A 13,807-nucleotide genomic window follows, 5' to 3' on the forward strand; every position below is an offset into this window, starting at 1 on the left:
AGTAATACTAGTAGTGTGTCTCTCCTGCTCAGTGTCAGTTCTCAGTAGTATCCTCATCAGTGCTCAGTATCACTGCTCATTGTCTTGTGCTGCATTGTGGTGCTCAGCATACTACAGTACATTACTAATAGTCCAGTGCTGCATCTTGCTGCTCAGTGTCAGTTCTAGTATCCTCATCAGTGCTCACTATCACTGCTCATTGCATTGTGGTGTTCTGTATACTACAGTAACATAGTAATATAGTATATATAGAGGAGCGGGTTCGGTTCTCCGAGAACCGAATTCCCGACGAACTCCACGTGGTTTACACTGGTCCGAGGCAGGCTCGGTTGTTCCTGCCTGACTCGGAAAACCTGAACAAGGGAAAATGTCATCATCCCGCTGTCGGATTCTCGCGAGATTCGGATTCCATATAAAGAGCTGCGCGTTGCCGCCATTTTTACTCGTGCATTGAAGAGAGAGCGGAGAGGACGTGGCTATGTTCTCTCAGTGGAAATCTCAATATCAGTGCTCAGTATCAGTGGTTACTTATTGCTGCTCAGTAATACTAGTAGTGTGTCTCTCCTGCTCAGTGTCAGTTCTCAGTAGTATCCTCATCAGTGCTCAGTATCACTGCTCATTGTCTTGTGCTGCATTGTGGTGCTCAGCATACTACAGTACATTACTAATAGTCCAGTGCTGCATCTTGCTGCTCAGTGTCAGTTCTAGTATCCTCATCAGTGCTCACTATCACTGCTCATTACATTGTGGTGTTCTGTATACTACAGTAACATAGTAATATAGTAACATATGGTAACATAGTTTTTGAGGTTGAATAGAGGCAAATTGCCCATCGTGTTCAACCTGTTTTAAGTTGTGATGATTCTACATACTTGCTGAATAATGTTTTATGACTAGTTAGCTACTATAACTCATGTTACCCCCGGATTAACCATGTTGATATTTTAAGTATTATAACCTTGGATAGCTTTTTCATTCAGAAATGTATCCATTCCTTTTTTAAATCCAATTACAGAGTCCGCCATTACCACCTTCCCTGGCAGGGAATTCCACATCCTGATTGCCCTAACAGTGAAGATCATAGTATCTCACCTGGCAGGTAAGTAGGAGTTGGGCTAGAGCTGTGGAGGATTGCTGCTCGGGCACCCCCTGTCAAGTGAAGGAGATCCAACTGAGGCAGCACAAGGGAACTCTCGAAAGAAGAACAAGGCTAGAGGAAGATCTGAGACAAAGAAATCTGACTTTTACCAGAGCTGACCAGAGGAAAGCACAAACACAGTCCCCCACTACCACAAATAATGCAGTCGAGTTTCCCACATTTGGGGAAATCACAGGGGTCAGCATACCCAGAATGCAATGAATGAACCTCACCTTGGGAGAACAATCTTCATGACCATGGTATCGCCTATGCAAAATAAGTATGATTTGGGATAGGGCTGGGGAGGGCCGCTGCTCAGGCACATCTCTGTCAAGTAAAGGAGTTTCAACTGAGGCAGCACAAGGGAACTCTCATCTGGGGACAACAACTGCAGGGAGAACACATATTTTCAGATGAACATGGGAGGGCAGAAGGCTGCCTAATACTGAAGCACCCCCAAACAACAAACCAAATGCAACTACTAGTGCAAGCATTCCTGGGGGAAGGCCTGCAGCAGACGGATTTGCATATGGTGATGTCATCCAAGCAGTGGGTCAAAGTTGGCTTCAACCCTCGTCTGCATATGAAAATAGAAAAGGGGTGTGCAGGGCATGGCTGCCTTTTGCGGCGCTTGGATGACCCCTAGTTCGCATTAAACACCTCCACCCTCCTTCGGTGTGGGGCTCATGTTGGCTATGCCCCAGCCCCTGAAGCATTCAAGCTGATTTCTTGCAGCAGCTGGGCACTGTAACAGCTCCAGAGCTGCTCTGTAAAGCAAGTAAAAGGGTGTGGGCCCTGCAGCACTACCTGTAGTTTGCATTGTGCGTTGGAAGGCACAAAGTAAGCAGACGGGGAAGTCAGGATAGTGCACAAGGGCATAGAAGGGAGCGGCTGAAGAAAAGAGAAGTGGAAACAGACAGCAAACTAGGCTGGAGAGAGACCTGAGACAAAGAGATCTGAATTATACGAGAGCCGACCAGGGGAAACACAAATTATGCAGTCAAGTTTCCCACATTTGGGGAAATCGCAGGGGCAGCACACCCAGAGTGCAATGGGTGAGCCTTGCCCTGGGAGAAGCACCTTCATGATCATAGTATCTCACCTGGCAGGTAAGTAGGAGTTGGGCTAGAGCTGGGGAGGGTCTCTGCTCGGGCACCCCCCTGTCAAGTGAAGGAGATCCAACTGAGGCAGCACAAGGGAACTCTCAAAAGAAGAACAAGGCTCTGAAACAAAGAAATCTGACTTTTACCAGAGCTGACCAGAGGAAAACACAAACACAGTCCCCCACTACCACAAATAAAGCAGTCGAGTTTCCCACATTTGGGGAAATCACAGGGGTCAGCATACCCAGAATGCAATGAATGAACCTCACCCTGGGAGAATAATCTTCATGACCATGGTATCTCCTATGCAAAATAAGTATGATTTGGGATAGAGCTGGGGAGGGCCGCTGCTCAGGCACATCTCTGTCAAGTTAAGGAGATTCAACTGAGGCAGCACAAGGGAACTCTCATCTAGGGACAACTACTGCAGGGAGAACAAATATTTTCAGATGAACATGGGAGGGCAGAAGGCTGCCTAATACTGAAGCACCCCCAAACAACAAACCAAATGCAACAACTAGTGCAAGCATTCCTGGGGGAAGGCCTGCCGCAGATGGATTTGCATATGGTGATGTCATCCAAGCAGTGGGTCAAAGTTGGCTTCAACCCTCGTCTGCATATGAAAACAGAAAAGGGGCGTGCAGGGCTTGGTGGCCTTTTGCTGCGCTTGTCTGACCCCTAGTTTGCATTAAACACCTCCACCCTCCTTCGGTGTGGGGCTCATGTTGGCTATGCCCCAGCCCCTGAAGCATTCAAGCTGATTTCTTGCAGCAGCTTGGCACTGCAACAGCTCCAGAGCTGCTCTGTAAGGCAAGTAAAAGGGTGTGGGCCCTGCAGCACTACCTGTAGTTTGCATTGTGCATTGGAAGGCACAAAGTAAGCAGACGGGAGGAGAAGTCAGGATAGTGCACAAGGGTATAGAAGGGAGCGGCTGAAGAAAAGAGAAGTGGAAACAGACAGCAAACTAGGCTGGAGAGAGACCTGAGACAAAGAGATCTGAATTATACGAGAGCCGACCAGGGGAAACACAAATTATGCAGTCAAGTTTCCCACATTTGGGGAAATCGCAGGGGCAGCACACCCAGAGTGCAATGGGTGAGCCTTGCCCTGGGAGAAGCACCTTCATAATCATAGTATCTCACCTGGCAGGTAAGTAGGAGTTGGGCTAGAGCTGGGGAGGGTCGCTGCTCGGGCACCCCCCTGTAAAGTGAAGGAGATCCAACTGAGGCAGCACAAGGGAACTCTCGAAAGAAGAACAAGGCTAAAGGAAAATCTGAGACAAAGAAATCTGACTTTTACCAGAGCTGACCAGAGGAAAGCACAAACACAGTCTCCCACTACCACAAATAATGCAGTCAAGTTTCCCACATTTGGGGAAATCACAGGGGTCAGCATACCCAAAATGCAATGAATGAACCTCACCCTGGGAGAAAAATCTTCATGACCATGGTATCTCCTATGCAAAATAAGTATGATTTGGAATAGGGCTGGGGAGGGCCGCTGCTCATGCACATCTCTGTCAAGTAAAGGAGATTCAACTGAGGCAGCACAAGGGAACTCTCATCTTGGGACAACAACTGCAGGGAGAACATATATTTTCAGATGAACATGGGATGGCAGAAGGCTGCCTAATACTGAAGCACCCCCAAACAACAAACCAAATGCAACAACTAGTGCAAGCATTCCTGGGGGAAGGCCTGCCGCAGAGGGATTTGCATATGGTGATGTCATCCAAGCAGTGGGTCAAAGTTGGCTTCAACCCTCGTCTGCATATGAAAAGAGAAAAGGGGCGTGCAGGGCATGGTGGCCTTTTGCGGCGCTTGGCTGACCCCTAGTTTGCATTAAACACCTCCACCCTCCTTTGGTGTGGGGCTCATGTTGGCTATGCCCCAGCCCCTGAAGCATTCAAGCTGATTTCTTGCAGCAGCTGGGCACTGTAACAGCTCCAGAGCTGCTCTGTAAGGCAAGTAAAAGGGTCTGGGCCCTGCAGCACTACCTGTAGATCGCATTGTGCGTTGGAAGGCACAAAGTAAGCAGACAGGAGGAGAAGTCAGGATAGTGCGCAAGGGCATAGAAGGGAGCGGCTCAAGAAAAGAGAAGTGGAAACAGACAGCAAACTAGGCTGGAGAGAGACCTGAGACAAAGAGATCTGAATTATACGAGAGCCGACCAGGGGAAACACAAATTATGCAGTCAAGTTTCCCACATTTGGGGAAATCGCAGGGGCAGCACACCCAGAGTGCAATGGGTGAGCCTTGCCCTGGGAGAAGCACCTTCATAATCATAGTATCTCACCTGGCAGGTAAGTAGGAGTTGGGCTAGAGCTGGGGAGGGTCGCTGTTCGGGCACCCCCCTGTCAAGTGAAAGAGATCCAACTGAGGTAGCACAAGGGAACTCTCGAAAGAAGAACAAGGCTAGAGGAAGATCTGAGACAAAGAAATCTGACTTTTTCCAGAGCTGACCAGAGGAAAGCACAAACACAGTCCCCCACTACCACAAATAATGCTGTCGAGTTTCCCACATTTGGGGAAATCACAGGGGTCAGCATACCCAGAATGCAATGAATGAACCTCACCTTGGGAGAACAATCTTCATGACCATGGTATCGCCTATGCAAAATAAGTATGATTTGGGATAGGGCTGGGGAGGGCCGCTGCTCAGGCACATCTCTGTCAAGTAAAGGAGATTCAACTGAGGCAGCACAAGGGAACTCTCATCTGGGGACAACAACTGCAGGGAGAACACATATTTTCTGATGAACATGTGAGGGCAGAAGGCTGCCTAATACTGAAGCACCCCCAAACAACAAACCAAATGCAACAACTAGTGCAAGCATTCCTGGGGGAAGGCCTGCAGCAGATGGATTTGCATATGGTGATGTCATCCAAGCAGTGGGTCAAAGTTGGCTTCAACCCTCGTCTGCATATGAAAAGAGAAAAGGGGCGTGCAGGGCATGGCGGCCTTTTGCAGCGCTTGGATGACCCCTAGTTCGCATTACACACCTCCACCCTCCTTCGGTGTGGGGCTCATGTTGGCTATGCCCCAGCCCCTGAAGCATTCAAGCTGATTTCTTGCAGCAGCTGGGCACTGTAACTGCTCCAGAGCTACTCTGTAAGGCAAGTAAAAGGGTGTGGACCCTGCAGCACTACCTGTAGTTCGCATTGTGCGTTGGAAGGCACGAAGTAAGCAGACGGGAGAAGTCAGGATAGTGCGCAAGGGCATAGAAGGGAGCGGCTCAAGAAAAGAGAAGTGGAAACAGACAGCAAACTAGGCTGGAGAGAGACCTGAGACAAAGAGATCTGAATTATACGAGAGCCGACGAGGGGAAACACAAATTATGCAGTCAAGTTTCCCACATTTTGGGGAAATCGCAGGAGCAGCACACCCAGAGTGCAATGGTTGAGCCTTGCCCTGGGAGAAGCACCTTCATGATCATAGTATCTCACCTGGCAGGTAAGTAGGAGTTGGGCTAGAGCTGGGGAGGGTCGCTGCTCGGGTTCCCCCCTGTGAAGTGAAGGAGATCCAACTGAGGCAGCACCAGGGAACTCTTGAAAGAAGAACAAGGCTAGAGGAAGATCTGAGACAAAGAAATCTGACTTTTACCAGAGCTGACCAGAGGAAAGCACAAACACAGTCTCCCACTACCACAAATAATGCAGTCAAGTTTCCCACATTTGGGGAAATCACAGGGGTCAGCATACCCAAAATGCAATGAATGAACCTCACCCTGGGAGAAAAATCTTCATGACCATGGTATCTCCTATGCAAAATAAGTATGATTTGGAATAGGGCTGGGGAGGGCCGCTGCTCATGCACATCTCTGTCAAGTAAAGGAGATTCAACTGAGGCAGCACAAGGGAACTCTCATCTTGGGACAACAACTGCAGGGAGAACATATATTTTCAGATGAACATGGGAGGGCAGAAGACTGCCTAATACTGAAGCACCCCCAAACAACAAACCAAATGCAACAACTAGTGCAAGCATTCCTGGGGGAAGGCCTGCCGCAGATGGATTTGCATATGGTGATGTCATCCAAGCAGTGGGTCAAAGTTGGCTTCAACCCTCGTCTGCATATGAAAAGAGAAAAGGGGCGTGCAGGGCATGGTGGCCTTTTGCGGCGCTTGGCTGACCCCTAGTTTGCATTAAACACCTCCACCCTCCTTTGGTGTGGGGCTCATGTTGGCTATGCCCCAGCCCCTGAAGCATTCAAGCTGATTTCTTGCAGCAGCTGGGCACTGTAACAGCTCCAGAGCTGCTCTGTAAGGCAAGTAAAAGGGTGTGGGCCCTGCAGCACTACCTGTAGTTCGCATTGTGCGTTGGAAGGCACAAAGTAAGCAGACAGGAGGAGAAGTCAGGATAGTGCGCAAGGGCATAGAAGGGAGCGGCTCAAGAAAAGAGAAGTGGAAACAGACAGCAAACTAGGCTGGAGAGAGACCTGAGACAAAGAGATCTGAATTATACGAGAGCCGACCAGGGGAAACACAAATTATACAGTCAAGTTTCCCACATTTGGGGAAATCGCAGGAGCAGCACACCCAGAGTGCAATGGGTTAGCCTTGCCCTGGGAGAAGCACCTTCATGATCATAGTATCTCACCTGGCAGGTAAGTAGGAGTTGGGCTAGAGCTGGGGAGGGTCGCTGCTCGGGTACCCCCCTGTAAAGTGAAGGAGATCCAACTAAGGCAGCACAAGGGAACTCTCGAAAGAAGAACAAGGCTAGAGGAAAATCTGAGACAAAGAAATCTGACTTTTACCAGAGCTGACCAGAGGAAAGCACAAACACAGTCCCCCACTACCACAAATAATGCAGCTGAGTTTCCCACATTTGGGGAAATCACAGGGGTCAGCATACCCAAAATGCAATGAATGAACCTCACCCTGGGAGAAAAATCTTCATGACCATGGTATCTCCTATGCAAAATAAGTATGATTTGGAATAGGGCTGGGGAGGGCCGCTGCTCATGCACATCTCTGTCAAGTAAAGGAGATTTAACTGAGGCAGCCTAAGGGAACTCTCATCTGGGGACAACAACTGCAGGGAGAACACATATTTTCAGATGAACATGGGAGGGCAGAAGGCTGCCTAATACTGAAGCACCCCCAAACAACAAACCAAATGCAACAACTAGTGCAAGCATTCCTGGGGGAAGTTCTGCAGAAGACGGATTTGCATACGGTGATGTCATCCAAGCAGTGGGTCAAAGTTGGCTTCAACCCTCATCTGCATATGAAAAGAGAAAAGGGGCGTGCAGGGCATGGCGGCCTTTTGCGGTGCTTGGATGACCCCTAGTTTGCATTAAACACCTCCACCCTCCTTTGGTGTGGGGCTCATGTTGGCCATGCCCCATCCCCTGAAGCATTCAAGCTGATTTCTTGCAGCAGCTGGGCACTGTAACAGCTCCAGAGCTGCTCTGTAAGGCAAGTAAAAGGGTGTGGGCCCTGCAGCACTACCTGTAGTTTGCATTGTGCATTGGAAGGCACAAAGTAAGCAGACGGGAGGAGAAGTCAGGATAGTGCACAAGGGTATAGAAGGGAGCGGCTGAAGAAAAGAGAAGTGGAAACAGACAGCAAACTAGGCTGGAGAGAGACCTGAGACAAAGAGATCTGAATTATACGAGAGCCGACCAAGGGAAACACAAATTATGCAGTCAAGTTTCCCACATTTGGGGAAATCGCAGGGGCAGCACACCCAGAGTGCAATGGGTGAGCCTTGCCCTGGGAGAAGCACCTTCATGATCATAGTATCTCACCTGGCAGGTAAGTAGGAGTTGAGCTAGAGCTGGGGAGGGTCGCTGTTCGGGCACCCCCCTGTCAAGTGAAAGAGATCCAACTGAGGCAGCACAAGGGAACTCTCGAAAGAAGAACAAGGCTAGAGGAAGATCTGAGACAAAGAAATCTGACTTTTTCCAGAGCTGGCCAGAGGAAAGCACAAACACAGTCCCCCACTACCACAAATAATGCAGTCGAGTTTCCCACATTTGGGGAAATCACAGGGGTCAGCATACCCAGAATGCAATGAATGAACCTCACCCTGGGAGAACAATCTTCATGACCATGGTATCGCCTATGCAAAATAAGTATGATTTGGGATAGGGCTGGGGAGGGCCGCTTCTCAGGCACATCTCTGTCAAGTAAAGGAGATTCAACTGAGGCAGCACAAGGGAACTCTCATCTGGGGACAACAACTGCAGGGAGAACACATATTTTCAGATGAACATGTGAGGGCAGAAGGCTGCCTAATACTGAAGCACCCCCAAACAACAAACCAAATGCAACAACTAGTGCAAGCATTCCTGGGGGAAGGCCTGCAGCAGATGGATTTGCATATGGTGATGTCATCCAAGCAGTGGGTCAAAGTTGGCTTCAACCCTCGTCTGCATATGAAAAGAGAAAAGGGGCGTGCAGGGCATGGCGGCCTTTTGCAGCGCTTGGATGACCCCTAGTTTGCATTACACACCTCCTCCCTCCTTCGGTGTGGGGCTCATGTTGGCTATGCCCCAGCCCCTGAAGCATTCAAGCTGATTTCTTGCAGCAGCTGGGCACTGTAACTGCTCCAGAGCTACTCTGTAAGGCAAGTAAAAGGGTGTGGGCCCTGCAGCACTACCTGTAGTTCGCATTGTGCGTTGGAAGGCACGAAGTAAGCAGACGGGAGAAGTCAGGATAGTGCGCAAGGGCATAGAAGGGAGCGGCTCAAGAAAAGAGAAGTGGAAACAGACAGCAAACTAGGCTGGAGAGAGACCTGAGACAAAGAGATCTGAATTATACGAGAGCCGACGAGGGGAAACACAAATTATGCAGTCAAGTTTCCCACATTTGGGGAAATCGCAAGAGCAGCACACCCAGAGTGCAATGGTTGAGCCTTGCCCTGGGAGAAGCACCTTCATGATCATAGTATCTCACCTGGCAGGTAAGTAGGAGTTGGGCTAGAGCTGGGGAGGGTCGCTGCTCGGGTTCCCCCCTGTGAAGTGAAGGAGATCCAACTGAAGCAGCACCAGGGAACTCTCGAAAGAAGAACAAGGCTAGAGGAAGATCTGAGACAAAGAAATCTGACTTTTACCAGAGCTGACCAGAGGAAAGCACAAACACAGTCCCCCACTACCACAAATAATGCAGTCGAGTTTCCCACATTTGGGAAAATCACAGGGGTCAGCATACCCAGAATGCAATGAATGAACCTCACCCTGGGAGAACAATCTTCATGACCATGGTATCTCCTATGCAAAATAAGTATGATTTGGGATAGGGCTGGTGAGGGCCGCTGCTCAGGCACATCTCTGTCAAGTAAAGGAGATTCAACTGAGGCAGCACAAGGGAACTCTCATCTTGGGACAACAACTGCAGGGAGACCACATCTTTTCAGATGAACATGGGAGGGCGGAAGGCAGCCTAATACTGAAGCACCATCAAATATCAAACCATGGCCCTCATTCCGAGTTGATCGCTCGCAAGGCGATTTTAGCAGAGTTACACACGCTAAGCCGCCGCCTACTGGGAGTGAATCTTAGCTTCTTAAAATTGCGACCGATGTATTCGCAATATTGCGATTACAAACTACTTAGCAGTTTCAGAGTAGCTTCAGACTTACTCGGCATCTGCGATCAGTTCAGTGCTTGTCGTTCCTGGTTTGACGTCACAAACACTCCCAGAGTTCGCCCAGACACTCCCCCGTTTCTCCGGCCACTCCTGCGTTTTTTCCGGAAACTGTAGCGTTTTTTCCCACACGCCCATAAAACGGCCTGTTTCCGCCCAGTAACACCCATTTCCTGTCAATCACATTACGATCGCCGGAGCGAAGAAAAAGCCGTGAGTAAAAATACTTTCTTCATTGTAAAATTACTTGGCGCAGTCGCAGTGCGAATATTGCGCATGCGTACTAAGCAGAATTTCACTGCGATGCGATGAAATTTACAGAGCGAACGACTCGGAATGAGGGCCCATATGCAACAACTAGTACAAGCACTCCTGGGGGAAGGTCTGCAGCAGACGGATTTGCATACGGTGATGTAAATCCAAGCAGTGGGCCAAAGTTGACTGGAACCCTCATCTGCATATGAAAAGAGAAAAGGGGCATGCAGGGCATGGCGGCCTTTTGCAGTGCTTGGATGACCCCTAGTTCGCATTAAACACCTCCACCCTCCTTTGGTGTGGGGCTCATGTTGGCCATGCCCCATCCCCTGATGCATTCAAGCTGATTTCTTGCAGCAGCTGGGCACTGTAACAGCTCCAGAGCTGTTCTGTAAGGCAAGTAAAAGGGTGTGGGCCCTGCAGCACCACCTCTTGTTCGCATTGTGCGTTGGAAGGCACAAATTAAGCAGACGGGAGGAGAAGTCAGGATAGTGCGCAAGGGCATTCTTTTCTCTTAGTCCGGGGGCAAGGCTTCAAAATGGGGTCTGCAACGGAGGAGACACAGGGGGCGTGGTCACAGCAGCTTTTCTCTACAGTCTGCACCAGCAGGAGCCTACACCATTTTTTATGATCACGCTGAACTGCAGTGCGACTGCAATTACAGCATGGTCAAGAAGGGAGGCGTCATGCTGGGTGGCCATGCCCTGTCACTGTGCAGGAGCCAGCACCGCTCACACACTAGTCCCCGGGTGCAGCCCCCAACCCCCGGGACACCCGGAGCAACAAAATGTAGATTCAGGCCACCAGGCCACGCCCCTACCTATGAAACCATGCCTCCTTTTTACCATTGCGCTGTTTATCTGCGCGCACTGCATTACAATCTCCCTCGCCACCTCTCTGGGTGTCACCAGTGATAGTGACACCTCTGCCATGCTTGTAGCAGCTGGTCCTAAGATCTACGCCTCAAGCCCTGAGTGTTTGCCCTTGTGACTTGTTGATCATCATAGCGAAGCAGATGCTTACAGAAAACTGCAGGGGCTTAGATTGAAAATAAAAACAATTGATGGGTATAAGGTAGAGAGGAGCGGGTTCGGTTCTCCGAGAACCGAATTCCCCACGAACTCCACGTGGTTTACATTGGTCCGAGGCAGGCTCGGTTGTTCCTGCCTGACTCGGAAAACCTGAACAAGGGAAAATGTCATCATCCCGCTGTCAGATTCTCGTGAGATTCGGATTCCATATAAAGAGCTGCGCGTTGCTGCCATTTTTACTCGTGCATTGAAGAGAGAGCGGAGAGGACGTGGCTATGTTCTCTCAGTGGAAATCTCAATATCAGTGCTCAGTATCAGTGGTTACTTATTGCTGCTCAGTAATACTAGTAGTGTGTCTCTCCTGCTCAGTGTCAGTTCTCAGTAGTATCCTCATCAGTGCTCAGTATCACTGCTCATTGTCTTGTGCTGCATTGTGGTGCTCAGCATACTACAGTACATTACTAATAGTCCAGTGCTGCATCTTGCTGCTCAGTGTCAGTTCTAGTATCCTCATCAGTGCTCACTATCACTGCTCATTGCATTGTGGTGTTCTGTATACTACAGTAACATAGTAATATAGTATATATAGAGGAGCGGGTTCGGTTCTCCGAGAACCGAATTCCCGACGAACTCCACGTGGTTTACATTGGTCCGAGGCAGGCTCGGTTGTTCCCGCCTGACTCGGAAAACCTGAACAAGGGAAAATGTCATCATCCCGCTGTCGGATTCTCGCGAGATTCGGATTCCATATAAAGAGCTGCGCGTTGCCGCCATTTTTACTCGTGCATTGAAGAGAGAGCGGAGAGGACGTGGCTATGTTCTCTCAGTGGAAATCTCAATATCAGTGCTCAGTATCAGTGGTTACTTATTGCTGCTCAGTAATACTAGTAGTGTGTCTCTCCTGCTCAGTGTCAGTTCTCAGTAGTATCCTCATCAGTGCTCAGTATCACTGCTCATTGTCTTGTGCTGCATTGTGGTGCTCAGCATACTACAGTACATTACTAATAGTCCAGTGCTGCATCTTGCTGCTCAGTGTCAGTTCTAGTATCCTCATCAGTGCTCACTATCACTGCTCATTACATTGTGGTGTTCTGTATACTACAGTAACATAGTAATATAGTAACATATGGTAACATAGTTTTTGAGGTTGAATAGAGGCAAATTGCCCATCGTGTTCAACCTGTTTTAAGTTGTGATGATTCTACATACTTGCTGAATAATGTTTTATGACTAGTTAGCTACTATAACTCATGTTACCCCCGGATTAACCATGTTGATATTTTAAGTATTATAACCTTGGATAGCTTTTTCATTCAGAAATGTATCCATTCCTTTTTTAAATCCAATTACAGAGTCCGCCATTACCACCTTCCCTGGCAGGGAATTCCACATCCTGATTGCCCTAACAGTGAAGATCATAGTATCTCACCTGGCAGGTAAGTAGGAGTTGGGCTAGAGCTGTGGAGGATTGCTGCTCGGGCACCCCCTGTCAAGTGAAGGAGATCCAACTGAGGCAGCACAAGGGAACTCTCGAAAGAAGAACAAGGCTAGAGGAAGATCTGAGACAAAGAAATCTGACTTTTACCAGAGCTGACCAGAGGAAAGCACAAACACAGTCCCCCACTACCACAAATAATGCAGTCGAGTTTCCCACATTTGGGGAAATCACAGGGGTCAGCATACCCAGAGTGCAATGAATGAACCTCACCCTGGGAGAACAATCTTCATGACCATGGTATCTCCTATGCAAAATAAGTATGATTTGGGATAGGGCTGGGGAGGGCCGCTGCTCAGGCACATCTCTGTCAAGTAAAGGAGATTCAACTGAGGCAGCACAAGGGAACTCTCATCTGGGGACAACAACTGCAGGGAGAACACATATTTTCAGATGAACATGGGAGGGCAGAAGGCTGCCTAATACTGAAGCACCCCCAAACAACAAACCAAATGCAACAACTAGTGCAAGCATTCCTGGGGGAAGGCCTGCAGCAGATGGATTTGCATATGGCGATGTCATCCAAGCAGTGGGTCAAAGTTGGCTTCAACCCTCGTCTGCATATGAAAAGAGAAAAGGGGCGTGCAGGGCATGGCGGCCTTTTGCGGCACTTGGATGACCCCTAGTTCGCATTAAACACCTCCACCCTCCGTCGGTGTGGGGCTCATGTTGGCTATGCCCCAGCCCCTGAAGGATTCAAGCTGATTTCTTGCAGCAGCTGGGCACTGTAACAGCTCCAGAGCTGCTCTGTAATGCAAGTAAAAGGGTGTGGGCCCTGCAGCACTACCTGTAGTTCGCATTGTGCGAGACCCCTAGTTCGCATTAAACACCCCCACCCTCCTTCGGTGTGGGGCTCATGTTGGCCATGCCCCAGCCCCTGAAGCATTCACGCTGATTTCTTGCAGCAGCTGGGCACTGTAACAGCTCAAGAGCTGCTCTGTAAGGCAAGTAAAAGGGTGTGGGCCCTGCAGCACTACCTGTAGTTTGCATTGTGCATTGGAAGGCACAAAGTAAGCAGACGGGAGGAGAAGTCAGGATAGTGCACAAGGGTATAGACGGGAGGGGCTCAAGAAAAAAGAAGTGGAAACAGACAGCAAACTAGGCTTCCAATGCACAATGCAAACTACAGGTAGTGCTGCAGGGCCCACACCCTTTTACTTGCCTTACAGAGCAGCTCTGGAGCTGTTTAATCA

General features: G+C 49.3%; 14 non-coding genes and 2 pseudogenes across 14 annotated transcripts; all 16 read right to left on the reverse strand.

Annotated features, from left to right (window-relative positions):
• Positions 1-1,258: 1,258 nt before the first annotated feature.
• LOC135048893 (U1 spliceosomal RNA) lies at positions 1,259-1,422 on the reverse strand. Its single transcript, XR_010240685.1, has one exon. It is a non-coding gene; the product is annotated as a U1 spliceosomal RNA (small nuclear RNA).
• Positions 1,423-2,092: 670 nt separating this feature from the next.
• Positions 2,093-2,255, reverse strand: LOC135048919 (U1 spliceosomal RNA). Its single transcript, XR_010240710.1, has one exon. It is a non-coding gene; the product is annotated as a U1 spliceosomal RNA (small nuclear RNA).
• A 142-nt stretch (positions 2,256-2,397) lies between these two features.
• LOC135049036 (U1 spliceosomal RNA) lies at positions 2,398-2,561 on the reverse strand. Its single transcript, XR_010240808.1, has one exon. It is a non-coding gene; the product is annotated as a U1 spliceosomal RNA (small nuclear RNA).
• A 674-nt stretch (positions 2,562-3,235) lies between these two features.
• LOC135048953 (U1 spliceosomal RNA) lies at positions 3,236-3,398 on the reverse strand. The gene has a single exon (XR_010240741.1). It is a non-coding gene; the product is annotated as a U1 spliceosomal RNA (small nuclear RNA).
• A 152-nt stretch (positions 3,399-3,550) lies between these two features.
• Positions 3,551-3,714, reverse strand: LOC135048899 (U1 spliceosomal RNA). Its single transcript, XR_010240691.1, has one exon. It is a non-coding gene; the product is annotated as a U1 spliceosomal RNA (small nuclear RNA).
• Positions 3,715-4,388: 674 nt separating this feature from the next.
• On the reverse strand, positions 4,389-4,551 carry LOC135048954 (U1 spliceosomal RNA). Its single transcript, XR_010240742.1, has one exon. It is a non-coding gene; the product is annotated as a U1 spliceosomal RNA (small nuclear RNA).
• Positions 4,552-4,703: 152 nt separating this feature from the next.
• On the reverse strand, positions 4,704-4,867 carry LOC135048908 (U1 spliceosomal RNA). The gene has a single exon (XR_010240699.1). It is a non-coding gene; the product is annotated as a U1 spliceosomal RNA (small nuclear RNA).
• Positions 4,868-5,565: 698 nt separating this feature from the next.
• LOC135048978 (U1 spliceosomal RNA) lies at positions 5,566-5,702 on the reverse strand (annotated as a pseudogene).
• A 152-nt stretch (positions 5,703-5,854) lies between these two features.
• LOC135048900 (U1 spliceosomal RNA) lies at positions 5,855-6,018 on the reverse strand. The gene has a single exon (XR_010240692.1). It is a non-coding gene; the product is annotated as a U1 spliceosomal RNA (small nuclear RNA).
• Positions 6,019-6,692: 674 nt separating this feature from the next.
• On the reverse strand, positions 6,693-6,855 carry LOC135048961 (U1 spliceosomal RNA). Its single transcript, XR_010240747.1, has one exon. It is a non-coding gene; the product is annotated as a U1 spliceosomal RNA (small nuclear RNA).
• Positions 6,856-7,007: 152 nt separating this feature from the next.
• Positions 7,008-7,171, reverse strand: LOC135049011 (U1 spliceosomal RNA). The gene has a single exon (XR_010240785.1). It is a non-coding gene; the product is annotated as a U1 spliceosomal RNA (small nuclear RNA).
• A 674-nt stretch (positions 7,172-7,845) lies between these two features.
• Positions 7,846-8,008, reverse strand: LOC135048943 (U1 spliceosomal RNA). Its single transcript, XR_010240733.1, has one exon. It is a non-coding gene; the product is annotated as a U1 spliceosomal RNA (small nuclear RNA).
• Positions 8,009-8,160: 152 nt separating this feature from the next.
• Positions 8,161-8,324, reverse strand: LOC135049031 (U1 spliceosomal RNA). The gene has a single exon (XR_010240803.1). It is a non-coding gene; the product is annotated as a U1 spliceosomal RNA (small nuclear RNA).
• Positions 8,325-9,022: 698 nt separating this feature from the next.
• LOC135048979 (U1 spliceosomal RNA) lies at positions 9,023-9,158 on the reverse strand (annotated as a pseudogene).
• Positions 9,159-9,310: 152 nt separating this feature from the next.
• LOC135048952 (U1 spliceosomal RNA) lies at positions 9,311-9,474 on the reverse strand. Its single transcript, XR_010240740.1, has one exon. It is a non-coding gene; the product is annotated as a U1 spliceosomal RNA (small nuclear RNA).
• Positions 9,475-12,714: 3,240 nt separating this feature from the next.
• Positions 12,715-12,878, reverse strand: LOC135048888 (U1 spliceosomal RNA). Its single transcript, XR_010240680.1, has one exon. It is a non-coding gene; the product is annotated as a U1 spliceosomal RNA (small nuclear RNA).
• Positions 12,879-13,807: the final 929 nt, after the last annotated feature.

The sequence above is a fragment of the Pseudophryne corroboree genome, unplaced genomic scaffold (genome assembly GCF_028390025.1).
Source record: "Pseudophryne corroboree isolate aPseCor3 unplaced genomic scaffold, aPseCor3.hap2 scaffold_984, whole genome shotgun sequence".
Taxonomy (NCBI): domain Eukaryota; kingdom Metazoa; phylum Chordata; class Amphibia; order Anura; family Myobatrachidae; genus Pseudophryne; species Pseudophryne corroboree.